The sequence below is a fragment of the Hydra vulgaris genome, chromosome 01, assembly GCF_038396675.1.
Source record: "Hydra vulgaris chromosome 01, alternate assembly HydraT2T_AEP".
Lineage (NCBI taxonomy): Eukaryota > Metazoa > Cnidaria > Hydrozoa > Anthoathecata > Hydridae > Hydra > Hydra vulgaris.
The window spans coordinates 19,190,715-19,205,333 of NC_088920.1; the positions used below are offsets into that span (position 1 = coordinate 19,190,715).

General features: G+C 29.1%; 1 long non-coding RNA gene across 1 annotated transcript; it reads right to left on the bottom strand.

The window, feature by feature from the left end:
* Positions 1-8,987: 8,987 nt before the first annotated feature.
* Positions 8,988-12,889, bottom strand: LOC136075171 (uncharacterized). Its single transcript, XR_010635723.1, has 2 exons — positions 12,733-12,889; positions 8,988-12,267 (listed from the first exon to the last, which is right to left on the bottom strand). It is a non-coding gene; the product is annotated as an uncharacterized LOC136075171 (long non-coding RNA).
* Positions 12,890-14,619: the final 1,730 nt, after the last annotated feature.

The window sequence follows — 14,619 nt, forward strand, 5'->3', positions numbered from 1 at the left end:
ATGTTGTACTCTTCTACAATTACTTGAGGAACTGCAGCAGAATCACAGTAAACTCATGATAATATTTTAAGTTTTGAACAATTATCTTAAATAAAAAATGGATTTTTTATTTTTGCTTTAACTGCTTAGATCTGCCATTGTGATAGAAAAATTGTTAAGGAAAATTTCCAGGCCAGTAAAAACGTTCTGAAACCTTGTAGTGCTTGTTCTTCTAAGGTGATAAGTAAGATGTTTACTATGACAAAAACAAATAATTTACTTTCTCTGCTCCTTGCTAAAAATAGTCTCAACCCATAAACCCTTCTTTGCCATATTTTTTTATTGATTACCTTCCATTCTAAACCTGGAAAACTTATATTCTCTTTTCATTAGGAGTACACCTAATGGGATAGACCCCTTTAGCTAAGTAAATATTAACATCGAGAAAGTCTTGTTCTTCTTTTTCATCATTCACTTAATCCATTTTATTTAAGAAACTAAAGTAAGTTTTTTTTTAAAATTGCATCTACCAAACTGGTTGACTTTGTCAACCAAATTATATATATTTGACAAAAAAAACTGTAGGTTATTTAAGAAAATGTAGGTTATTGTAGAAAATGTAGGCTATTGTAATGTAGGTTACCAGCTAATAATATTAATGATACAAATAGCAATGATAAAAATAAAGCAACCAACTGAAACAATTACAAGAATGATAAGATAATTTTATAATTAAAAAAAAAATTACTATTTATTTTTAAACAACAATAATAAGCTAAAGCAGTAGGAAACTGCTTTAGTTTGTCACTATTCTATTAAATAAACCGTTCCATTAATGATACACAACTGTATAAACAATGATGATATGTTTGTTTGATTAGATAAGGTATACTTTGTGGGGTTTAAGAAATAGTACAACATACATATTATAGTAGAGTAAATAAATGTAAATAAATGTAAAATAAATGTAAATAAATAATGGTACAAAACAGCAATAAGATATTATCTAACTACAGTTAAATCATATTTTGCAATGTTACCTGAAAATAAAACTAATCCTACTTTTATTGAGTTGAATTCAATTTTTCTTTAACTGTTGGTGAATGATTAATAAAGTAAACTTAAATTCATGGAAGTTTACTAAATTAAAACCATATTTCAACAGTAGGCAAACTAAAATAAAATAATGGCAAAGTTAAAATCAATGAAATAATGGAAAAAATAATCATTTTTTTAAAAATAACTAATAATAAAAATAAATCAAAAACTACAAGTCTTTGAAACCTTATAACAAAAAACTTCTTCAAACTCCAATCATAAGTAAAAATAAATAATAAATCCAAATAAACAAATAAAGCTCCAGCATAAATAAAATTATAGACAAAATAAGGACAGTTATAAGACAAAATAAATATAAAGAAGAAGAGCAATAACGCTTTAAACTAACGTTACTTTTTAAGCTAGAACTACTTTTTAAGCTAATGCTACATTTGAAGTTAATACTACTCTTAATCTTTCTTACTATAATGAAATGTCTTCATAATTACTTTTATTTATGCTATTATTTATATTTTTTATATCCAGAAGTTAATTGCAAGAATCGCACAAAAAATCATCAAAGCTGCTTTCCGAAATGTTGATCAAACAGTTCAAGTGATATAACTCATTGCATTTCAAACATTTAATCATTTTGCCTTCAGCAGGCATCCGACAAGAACAGAAAATTTCTATGACCTCAATACGGCTAACACAGCCCCTTCCTACATTTACACTAACAGTTGGGAACATGGGAAGAACCTGTTCTTGAAGGCTTTTTAATAAATGATCCCGCATTATACTTTGCTTAAACAAACAATGTTCTGGTTGTATCTGCTTAGTTAAAGCTGTAGCAAAAGCAACAGCAAATAAGCCACAATCATTCCCTCCTTTCTGCTGTTGAACATCCATTATTTTAATGGCAATGTTTTTTTCAAGACATGTTAAAAGAGCAGCCACCAGTTTTTTTCCTTGATAACTCAATGAGTGCAACAAGCTGTCATAAACATGAACTTCATTTAATTTTCGTGTCCCTATATTGCTAATTGCAAACCAGTGCCCATATCCATTGTGAAGTATCTGAATGAAAGGACTTCTCATAGTAACAAATGACATATTTAATTCTAAGATTGGATCTTGAAAACCAGAAATTTATGATTGTGCCTTTAAAATATTTTGTGAGGCAAAAATTATGTTATCTGTTAGCCACTTGTTCTCACTCCAAAGAATTTTTTTTTTCACTAACGTCAACTCAAATAAACTATTTTTTATCCAAAATACTTTGTTCTCTCTTTCTTTGGATGCAATTTTGAAGGATTCTACTTCAATTGAATTTATCTCAATTTTGTGATCATTATTGGATTCATTTGTTTCATAACATTTTTGCTTTGCTGGTTTACAATAATCATGCTCATCATAGTAGCATTTTGAGGGTTGCATTGACATTGTAATTGGAATAGATTTAATACTAGGTGTTAAAAATGCATGAGATGTTTTATTCTGGTTGTTGTTGTTGCTTGTAGAAGAGCTTATGGTTGAAACTGAATAAGTATTTGATGGAACATTAACAGAAGATGTATGTCTACTATCAACCGTACTACTTATCTTACTACAAGTAAGTAGATATTCTTGAAGAGAATCAGCCTCTGGTGTTAAGGTTTTGCTTCCACTAATATATGGTTTGATCTGGGAACCATTAACTTTCTTCTCCTTCAAGGTGGCTATCTCTTGTAAGAGATATGATCTTTTCCCTAAATTTTTCATGATACAGAAAGGTCCAAGCCATCTGAAATCTAATTTGCCTTCTTTCCTTTTTTTCTGCGTAAAATCCTTGATAAGGACTTTGGACCCGATGGCATAAACAAATGGATTTGCATGCTTCTTGTTATAATTTTCTTTCTGCTTTTCTTGAGCCGTTTCAATGTTTTGTTTAGCTTTTTCCAGCAGATTTGATCTAAAGTATAAACAATTATTGTGAAACTTCAAAGTATATTTATAATGAAACAAAAAAGAACATTTTGCATATCAAAACTCTATTAAACATGCCGGAAATAAATAAAAAAGAAAGAAAAAACCTTGAAAAAAATCAAATTGTTACAGTAATGTTCTGCAATCATATTTTAACAAACCAGTAAATGCTTTATACCTTTCCTCAATTATTTTATTCATAAAATGTTGGTTGCTTTTAGGTCTTGTGTTAAAATCAATTAACAATGATTGAGGAGATTCTCCTGCAACTTCTAATTCTATAGAAAGTATGGGCTTCCTTCCGAACATTAACTCAAAGGGAGCGTATTTTGTAGACTCTTGCCTTGATGTATGGTATGCAAAAGTACAGGCATCCAAATGAGTATCCCACGTAATGTGGCGATCATTGCAAAATTTTACAATCATTAACTGGATGGTTTGATTGAACAGCTCATCTAAACTATTAGCCTAAAACACAAGATGATTAAATCCAAGATTTAAAAACTAAACAGCTCTTATATACAAACTTTTTAACCTATGTTATGTGTAACTTGCAAATTACAAATTCTAGCATATGGTATATATTATTATTCTGATGTCACAGGTCTTAAATTCAGTAAAAACGTTTTGACACCTTGTAAAAAGTTTGTGTTCTACCAAGGTGACCAGCAGTAGGTTCTCTATGACAAAAATTAACAATTTTTTTTCTTTGCTCTACTAAAAACCACTTCCAGTTTATCATCCTCCATCCTAAACCTGTAAAGTATAAATAATTATTTATGTATTATTGGAACTGCTTCCAATAATACATAAATAAACTTTTTGTGCTATAATTTTTTTTGAATATCCTTGTAAGTATTATTAAATGGGAGCAAAGTATTTACTTTGTGTAAAAATAATCTACTATGTTTAGTTTGAAAGTACTGTGTGTATACTAGGTATATACTTGTGTGAAACCTAGTATACCTAGATATACCTAATACAAACATTCAATGGACATACTTTGTCGATTGTTAGTATACTAGGGACATACATACTCTAATACATAACAAAACATGTAATGTAAAATGGTAGCAATAATGCCATCATATATTACAAAATCTTATATGTACACTGCAAAATAGATCACTAACATATATTATATTATATACTTTAGTGATCTGTAACACTGACACTGTATATAATATAATAACAAATATAGTCGATATGTCAAATAGAATATATGATAATTATATATTCTATTTGTCATATCGACTATATTTGTAATCTACTTTACAGTGTCATAAATGTTACAAATAATTTGTCATAATGACTATATTTGTAACTTTCTTAACAGTGTATAAAAGTATATATTATATTGTAACTATGTTACTAGTAACATAGATACAAAATGATATAATCTATGTATGTTTATAATCTATACCTGCTTGCTCTTCGTCGAATAGCCCGCTTTTCATTCGGTGTGCAGTCATAACGATAAACAGATGTAGATATATAGTTACTAACATCAGCAAGCATTCTTTCTTCAGCATTATTCTGTTCATCCATTTTTAAAATTAATTTTTAAAATGATGGTACAAAATCAGCCGCAATTCATAAAATTACACTATTCTCTAGGTCGGACAACTTACTCCAAACTAGGACATTCTACTTCCCATGCACAGTGGGCCAGAATGCAATTTTACTGGACAAAATTCATAACTAATTTAATATTAGAGCTATATTCACTAAAGTTAGTATGAGTATTAATATGATGTCTGCGCTTTTTATGAAGGTAATATTTTTTTATTTCGTTGCTATGGATACCTTTATTTTGCTTAGCAACAACCTACTTTTGTTATCTGCAGATATTATATAAGTGCTATATTCACTAAATTTGGCATGAGTACCAATATGAGATCACACTTCTTACAAAAGTGATAATTTTTTAAATTTAGTTGTTATGGATACTTATATTGCTTAGTTATCGGATACTTTCCTTAGTTACAAAGTGGTAAATTGATATTTGAATATCTTATCGGATTTTTGACCCACCTATATTGAATAAAAATTGAGTATTTAGGTAAATAATGTTTTAGGAATAATAAAAGCAAAAAATAGTGCTAGAAAACGTTATCAATTTTAAATTACATCAAAAAATTATAAAACAATAATATCGTTTGAAGATTGTTTAAGTAATTGTAAAACATCTGAAGGAAATGCTTTATGATTTGTTTGGTGTGATGTTGATTTACGCAATGATGAAATAACAGGATCACTGGAAACTAGGAGTCTATTGATAAGATCAGTATTTGTTGCTTTTCTGGATGTTTTTCGGCTGAAATTTTCGCGATAAGATTTAAAGTCTTTATTTCTAGCCTCTTGAGCTTCCTCTGACATAAGTCCGATGGGTAATGTAAGGCTTTTAATTATGTCATGTCCATGTATCAATACTTTGTGAACTGATTGAGCCATGTAATACTTTAAGCAGTCTATTTCATATCCTGAAGAGAGCGTTACCAAGATAATGTAAAATCTGAATATAAGGTTTTGGTCAATACCCAGAATTTCAGCTGTTTGTTCATATGCTGCAAAAGCACGCCTTGAGGTATTGCCATCATTACTTGTTCCAGAACCACCACTTTTAGGGAAATCAACAACAAGTTCCATTTTGTTCATAAAATCAGTCTGAATCTTTTGTTTAGCTACAGATGCCTTTTCTTTGTGTTCTTTAGATCTTGCTTGCCACTTTCTTGCTTCTTTTTTATATGCAATGTGCAATAACATCTCAAAAAATCGAATCCATGCATGAAGACTGGAAAGACCATATTTGAACTCTCTGTTAGTATAATCTATATTAAGGATATCAAGACTATTCATATTTTTTGGAGAGACACCACACACTGAACAGCATTGGTATGAGTTATTTTTTTCAGATAATATTGTTTGAACCTTCCCATCAATCATTGTAAGTTCAATAATACAATTCACTTCAATAGAAGATCCGCAAACCTCTAATAAAATCATAGCCAAGCTTTCTATCTCACTTTTAATGTACTGATCTTCTTCAATCACAGATTCCTTGGATTCCATTTTGTATGCAAATCTTATGGGTCTACAATAGGCTGTGGAGGACGACTTTTGATTTCTCCAAATAGGCACCTTTTCGTTGCTGTTGTTAAATCCAGTCAAATCCAATGGGACAAGACAAGTAATAAATAATGATTCTTCACGCTTTAAATCTCTGTTAATGTCGGGTTCTGATAAAACTTGTTTATAAATGCTTTTGCCAGTAGCACCATCAAAACCAGCCTTACACGTTAGTGTCATTGTTTTTATTGCTTTGTCGTTCAATATCAAGTGCCTTAGCACAGGTTCCTGAACTGCACAGATTCTTTGCAAAGTATGAGTCATTAAATCTTTTAAAGGAACTGAAGCTGAATAGTCCTCCACTGTTATGTTTGCAGGATAACATTTCAATTTTGCATCTCTGACATCATTGTAAGCGGGGTAGATGTTATATTCTTTCTCCAAGGCTCCGCTTCTAATCAATTGATAGGAAGCTTTTGTCAGACTTGCATTAATTATTAAAGCCAGTGCTTCGTCTGCTGAATATTTAGTTGCTTTATCTGTATTTGATATATTTAAAACATTCTTGGCAGCAATAACAACAGATTCATCTCTAAATTTTTTATTAGCAGCAAAAAATAATTCATTGGATGAATGAGATTCAATTAAACAAGATACACGCCGTTTTTTAGTTTTATTAGAACTATTATCAAATGCAACTGGTTTTCGACCACGTCTACTTGCAGTTGGTTCATTGTTATTTTTTCTGACAATTAAATATTCATTAAGCCAGTTCACAAACTTCTTTTCAAAATTTTTCACAGTATAGTTTGCAGATTTCAACTTTTTTTTATACAAGTAAACAAATCGTTGAACAGCATGTCTAAAATCAACGTCTTTAAAATCAGCAAATTTTGGCTGAATAAATTATAATATATCTTCAGTAATATTTTGTTTTGAAATACTAAGGTTGTTTTCTTGGAGAAAATTATGAATGTCTAAGTTTAACAAAACCATATCTAAATAATTATTGTAACAAGTATTTTGTATTTAAAAGTAAAATGTTATAATATATATGCCGCCTGGACTACTAATACTTGTTAGTAATTAAGTTACTACAAGTGTTAGTAATTAAAATTAAAAGTAATTAAATTACTGTCAGTGTTAGTAATTAAATTACTAACAACTACCGAAAATATGTTGTTGCTATGTTATGCAAAGTAAGGTATCCATAGTAACCAAAAAAAGTTAACCTTATAAGAATTCTGAATCTCATTTTAATTCATACCCCCAATATTGTGTATTTAGCGCAAGTAAAATACTGTTAAAACAACGTTAATGAAAAAATGAGTTGTTGCTATGCAAAATTTAGTACCATAGCAATTAAGTTAAAACATACATAAAATCTGAACGGGGATTTAAGGGGACGAGCAATCAATTAAAACTCGATTGAAGCATTATATAGCTCAAATAAATATAAGACAACACATGGCAAATTGTGGTAATTATTAGTTATTGTGCGGCAAAAAATAAGTTTCTTAATAAATTTTTTTTTTTAATCTGTGATTTTCAAAGTATAACTGAGATAACATGCTATAACAAATTTACTTCACACATTGGTTTTTCTTATCTCTAAATACTCTAGAATAACATGTACTAATTTTTTGTTTCAAAAACGTAGATGTAATTGAAATATTACACAACGTTGATGTCACCGTTAATTACTTATTTATAATTTTTTTTTTTTTTTTTTATCTCAATATTCAAATGCTTAGAGTCCTGGTAACTAAGGGATTTAATATAAATAAATTATCAATAGATTTCTCCTAATATATGTAGATACTAAAATTAAATAGGTTTTCAAGATTAGACAACTAAAATTTTTCCCATTTTGTCCACCTACTGGCCCACTGTGCCATGGAGTAAAATGTCCGATCGGACAGTTTACTTCAGCGGACAGTTTTCTCCGTGGCAGACCGTTAAATAAGTAGACAAATTGAACAGTCGAGGCATTTTTTGTTAACCCAGACAAACAAATCTAAAAAAACATACGTTATACGACGAACTTTAAGTCAAGCGAATTGTTATTTCCCAGCATTTTTATAGTGATAGTTTACTACTTTTAATATTTAACTCACGAAGTATATATCTACTAGAAGATACTTAAAAATATAAAAGATATAAATTAAAATATAAAAGATATAAATTAAATAAAGATATAAATTAAAAATATAAAAGATATTAATTTCGACTAGAATTTTTAGTCGAAATTTATATCTTTTTAGTATAGTATGGCAAGACATATATTTTTAAGAAAAGCTTTTTTCTTTTCTTAGGTCACTGGATAACTGAATACTGGATAAGTATACTAAAATAAAAGACATACTTTAATGATATCAAATAAAATAGTCATCTCACGAGCAAATTAACTGTAATTACTAAATAATTTAACTGCGCATTTTAGCAAAATGTTTCACGTTAAATTATCTATCTAACAACTGTATTTATTTTAAATTTAATGTTTAATTTAAGAAAAGTTCACACTAACTATTAAATTTTTCGATTAAAAGTAATTGTTACTTGATCGCACGCACATAAATAGTAAGAAAAGTATTCTGATATTTTCACAGAAGAAAAGAAGAGGATTTATTAATTAGTGTCTAGTTTTTTTTGTGTGTTAATTTACCTTTCCAAGGCCGAGAAAGCCACTACAGTCGAGGAGGCAACTTAAGTTGAGGTTACAACCCTCTCTGAACTCTATAACACCGAAACACAAACCATGACGGACAAGGCTGTTTTGCGGAGAAACAAGTTGAGCGTGGTACTACGTGGAACTTGGAACTTCTCGATTAAGAGGCGAGCGTTCTACCACTACACCACTATTGCACTACTGTTGAATAATGATTTTAGCGGTGTTATGTTATATTAAAAAGACATTAAAGAAACGACACACTTCATGCTAAACTAAAGCTTTATTTTGTAAATAAGATCAAAAAATTCTTACACAATATAAATAACAAAATAAAATAATATGGTTTCTGAGTCCTTTTGAAAAAATTTAACTTGGTTGAAACTTGGACATTTTCGGAAGAAATTCGATTTTCCACATAGAATTACAAGCCTATATAATATAGAAATATAGTATAACATAAATTGTATAATAAAAATGCAGTGAAAAAAATTTAAATAATAAATACCTACTTTTGTGCCAGAAAAGTATTTAACAACTGCATTGATCAATATATGTTAATGAATTTATTTATAAAATGAACTCTAAATTTGTACCAGAAAAATTTGAATCTTTGAAATGTATGAATGTTAAAAATGCTAAAACAGTCACGCCATTTACAAGCCAGAATAGTCTAAACTATTACAATATTCTATAATAAATTGATCAAATATCTCATTAAAATTAAAAATAAAATACCCATATTTTTAAATATTACTCTTGTCGTAGTAGAAGAACTTATAGGTTACTGCTACAAAAACAAACCCTTGTAAGTAAAGAGTTTAATAACAATAGCTATTAACTATATATCAATAATCCTAATTGATATAATAAATAACTGATAAGATTAAAAAATAAACTACAAAGTAAGGAAAACAAATCATCATGCCAATAACGAAATAAAGAAGAAGCAATAGTTGACCTAAATTAACCAATTATATAACTTTAAACGACTATAAGACATATACAAACATAAAATAAATAACTAACTTATTAACTGAAATTTTAAATATATTAAATAACTAAATTAAACTAAATTATTAACTAAAACATAAGATACATAAACAAACCGACGATAGAAAACAAAAAAACTTTTTTATGTGTATTATGTCACAAAAACTAAAAAAACCGCAGGAACAACAAGATACATAAACACTAATGATGTAACAGGAATTATAATCCATATCCAGAAAAACTTGAATGACGATCAATTATTATCATTTTGTCTGCACTTACAAAAACGATTGCAATCAATAGAAAAGGCAGACCTTTTATGACCACAATCATTTCCATTTGGTTGCGTTTGACCAATCCATTACTTCGATAATTAAAGGACTGCTTGTTTAACAATTCAAGGATGAACGTGCAACTCTATGCACTATCAATGGTATATCATCTTTATGTGAACAAATAAAAAGTGAATTTGTAGAACTGAACACACTTCAAATGGGAAACAACATCAGAGGACGCATTACTTAAAAGCACCTAATGTTAGAAAATCTAACATTGATTATCTGTATAAAACTGTAATTTTCTGAAAAACCACCTGAATTAAAGCATTCTAACATTGATTATCTGTATAAAACTGTAATTTTCTGAAAAACCACCTGAATTAAAGCAACTAAAAATACACGAACTTCGAAACCCAGATATTTTAGGAAACTGATATGAAAGCAAACATTGTGCTATATCAATCAAGGTGAAAACTTACTCAAGCCAGCCAGATGGATTTCTTAAAATATCTAAGGCTTTTTCTTTAGACTGTGTTGACAATTTTGAATAAAAATTACTGGCAATAGTAACTGCACAAAAACTTAAGAAAACTTTGAACTTCTACATTCACTTTTTTAAATTATATTATCAGATTTAACACTTTCTACAACACTATTAACTGGCTTCTCTTCTTTAAGTGCAAAAATTTTGTTACTATAAATATAGTTACTATTACTATAGTTATTGTTAGTTTTATAATTGCTAGGAGACGTAGGAAAAGCTATCACTTCACTAACTTTTATTTTCTTTCTTTCTAAATCATACATTAATGTGGATGTAATCTTTAATGCTGTGGAAGTAGAATTTGTATTTTATCACATGGTTTTTGGTTTATATGCATTTGGTCAGTGATTTCCAAACAATAATTATGTACTTTTAAAATATTTGAAGAGATAAAACTTAGATTTTCTTCCAAGTAAGGCTTCATATTGGGGATAGCTACAGCTGATTTCCAAACTTTACCATTAAGGGACACAACAGCTCCAGTTGGCTTAAAGTCGGTAGTTATAGCAGGTCTGAGCCAATCATGCTCCATACAGTTACCTTTGCAACCTATCTTTTTGTAATTTTTCACTATATCCTTGCCACCTATTTTAAAGTTAAATGACTTGAAACCGTTTAAATGTTATTTATCATGGTACTTTTGTATTTTTTTTTTGTGCAATACAAATATTATTATTCACTACGACATGAACTGCAAAACGGGAATCCATTTTTTCTTGAATCTGTGATTCAGTTGCATTACTTTTTGCAATGTCAGTATTATCATCATTAAAATCAGGATTATTACCATTGAGAGCTAAAGATGGAAAAAGTGTTGCCTCCCTGCCAAACATTAAAAATGGAGTGAACTTAGTTGAAGATTGTACACATGTATGGAGACCAAATAATACTGGTTATAATAAAGTATCCCAATTATCTTGGGATTCTTTAGCTACTTTTGAAAGATCTTGCTTAATAATTTGATTTGTTCTCTCATCTTGTCCATTTGTTTGTGGATGATAAGCAGATGTTATTAAATGCCTAATATTGAAAAAATAAAATAAAAATTCATTCAAGCTATTTAAAAATTCTCTACCTCAGTCTGATAGTACTTTTTTTGGAGGGCCAAATTGATAAAAAAAGTAACAAGACACTTAGAAACAAAAAAAGCAGATTTTTCTGGTATTGAAAATACTTCGACATGCTTACTCCAAAGGTCAGTAACAGTTAAAATGTATTTATTACTTTGTGTTGTAAGTGGAAAGGGACCAATGAGGTCTATACCTAAAAACTCTTACAATTAGATGACCTTAATAGGTTTCAGTACTGGAGCACAAGTTTTAATCTTCTCCATGCTCTGGCACTTGTCGCATTCTTTCACCCATTTAGTAATATCACTAACCATACCTAGATAACATTATGCAAACAATATGATAAGCATTTTGTGCTGGAAAAAAATATTACTATAATTACAATTACATTTAGTTAGAAAATGAACCATGTTGAAAATCATTTTTAATGCAAAGAAGACAATTATTATATAAGAAAATTTGATAAAAAATATATCCAATTGAAATATTTAACCCTGTCACCTAGCTAATAAAATACACTTTTTAGCTTAATTCTTGTGTTATTAAGGCCAAAATGAGCTCCATGATTAGAGTCGTGCAGACCTCTAAAAGCATGTTTTTTTTCTTCATCTGTTAAAAGAGCTTGCAGCTTATTAAAAACAGTTACATAGTACAGCCTTCCACCTAAGAGAAAAAAATAAAAACAACTGTTTCCACACTTTCATCAAACTATTTCAAAATAAATGTTCATTCGAAGACTAGTTTGCAGAATTTTGTTTGCAATGTTTACATTTGTATGACAAAGGTGTATGCAATGGTTACTTTTGAGTACTTGTATAAGTTTATGCAATATTATTCATTGCAGAACTATTTCTGTAATGTTTAGAATGGTATATAAATTATATGCAATCGTTTACAACACATGTAAACATTGGTAAACACATGTGACATGTGTATGCAAAACGTGTATGCAACGGTTACTCTTGTATATGTTCATTTGAAGATTATTCATTTGCAGAATTATAACTGCAATTTTTACAATCGTATATAAATGATCCGCAAATGTTTACATTTGTTTACAATGTTTACATTTTATCACAGATTAAATTCTAAATCTTTAAAACTCTTACTCTTAATATTAATTCATACCAGTAAACTGAAATTTTTCAGAATATTTTAGAAATGATTTACGCTGTTTTAAATTCATACATTTCTTAATTGTTTCATCATAAAGATATTTTTAACATCTTCAACAGAGTAATCGTGGTCAGCCATCTTTTTTGTTTATAAGCAATGTTACTTATTTAACGCTGGGTTTTAGGATCCCAATTTTACGTGTTTCAGTATTTTTACGCAAGCGCAGAACTGTTTGTCTACTTATTTAACGAGCTACTTATTTAACGCGACAACGGTTAATCACAATTGTGATTAACCATTTTTCCAAAATTTTTTGTTGACAATACGCTTTGAAAATTTTGTAATAGTTTTAGTATGACTATGATTAGAATTTAAACCATAACCAAACATTGCAATAGAACCTTTTTATTTTTTGGAGCAATTTGGGGGGAACATTTGGGGCATTATAACTAAGTGTAAAAGTAATATCCAACTTTGGTTTGAGGCTCAAATTGTTATTTGTCTTTATACTCTTAAAATTTTAGTTCGAAAGTATTTTAGGAAACAGATCCGATCCTTTTTTGCCTTTTATCTCATAAATTCGGCGCATGTGTAATGAACTCGATAGTTTTTTTAAATTGACCCAATTATTTTAATGACTATGTACAAAATAACTTACTTATTAAATGAAATGAGTTAATTAAATTTTTAATTTTAATGGTGGAGAAGTGTGCAGTAATTTAAAAAACATATTAAAAAAGGTTTTATTTTTAGAAATTTCGAATAAGTTTAGAATCATGTGACCACTATCGTATAAAGTTTTACTTTCTTCACACACAAACACACACACACACACTATATATATATATATATATATATATATATATATATATATATATATATATATATATATATATATATATATATATATATATATATATATATATATATATATATATATATATATATATATATATATATATATATACATATATATATATATATATATATATATATATATACAGTGGTGTGAAAATTATTAAGACCATTGTTGAAAAAGTAAATTTTTTGAATATTTCCTTTAAAGACACGCACACAATGTCATAAAATGGGCATAGTTCAGTATTTTGTGGATGCTCCTCTAGCTGCAATAAGTTTTTCAACCCTCTTAGGCATTCCATCAATCAGTCTTGGACACATGTCTTGTATTTCTGGATCATGTGTCCAAACCTCTATGAGCGCCTCAATCAATGCGACTTTTGTTGTTGGTTTTCTGTCGGCAATTCTCTTTTTGACTATCATCCACAAGTTTTCTATCGGGTTCATATCAGGTGAATTACCAGTCCATGGTAGGATAGGAACATTATTACGATTCAAAAAGTTTGTAACAGAGAGTGCCCGATGACACGGTGCACCGTCTTGTTGGAAGATGAAATCACCATCAGGAAAATGAATTGGAAGTTGAGGTAGAAGGCTTTTCTCTAATATGTTGATGTATTGATGTTGATTCATTCTGCCTTCAACAATTCTAAGGGCTCCTACACCATGGGAACTTATCATTGACCATATCATTACTGAGGTAGGATGCTTGACGGTCTTTACCAGACATTGCGGATGAAATTCTTCCCCAGAACGACGGCGCACGTACTGACATTTATCATCGAGTATCTCGAACATAGACTCGTCACTAAAGCAAACCTAAAAATACAAACACACTGTAAAAGCCTTGAGCTTACATTAGATTAACATCCTGTAATCACTGGTTACATGTTCAATTCATTTTGAATTCATGCAATAAACATAGCCATTGCTACAATGTTCGATACATAAAACAATTGCACTAGTGGGTAATGATATTAAACATCATTATTATATGAAAAAATATGTTACATTTTGCTTCAACTTAAAGTACATGATTGT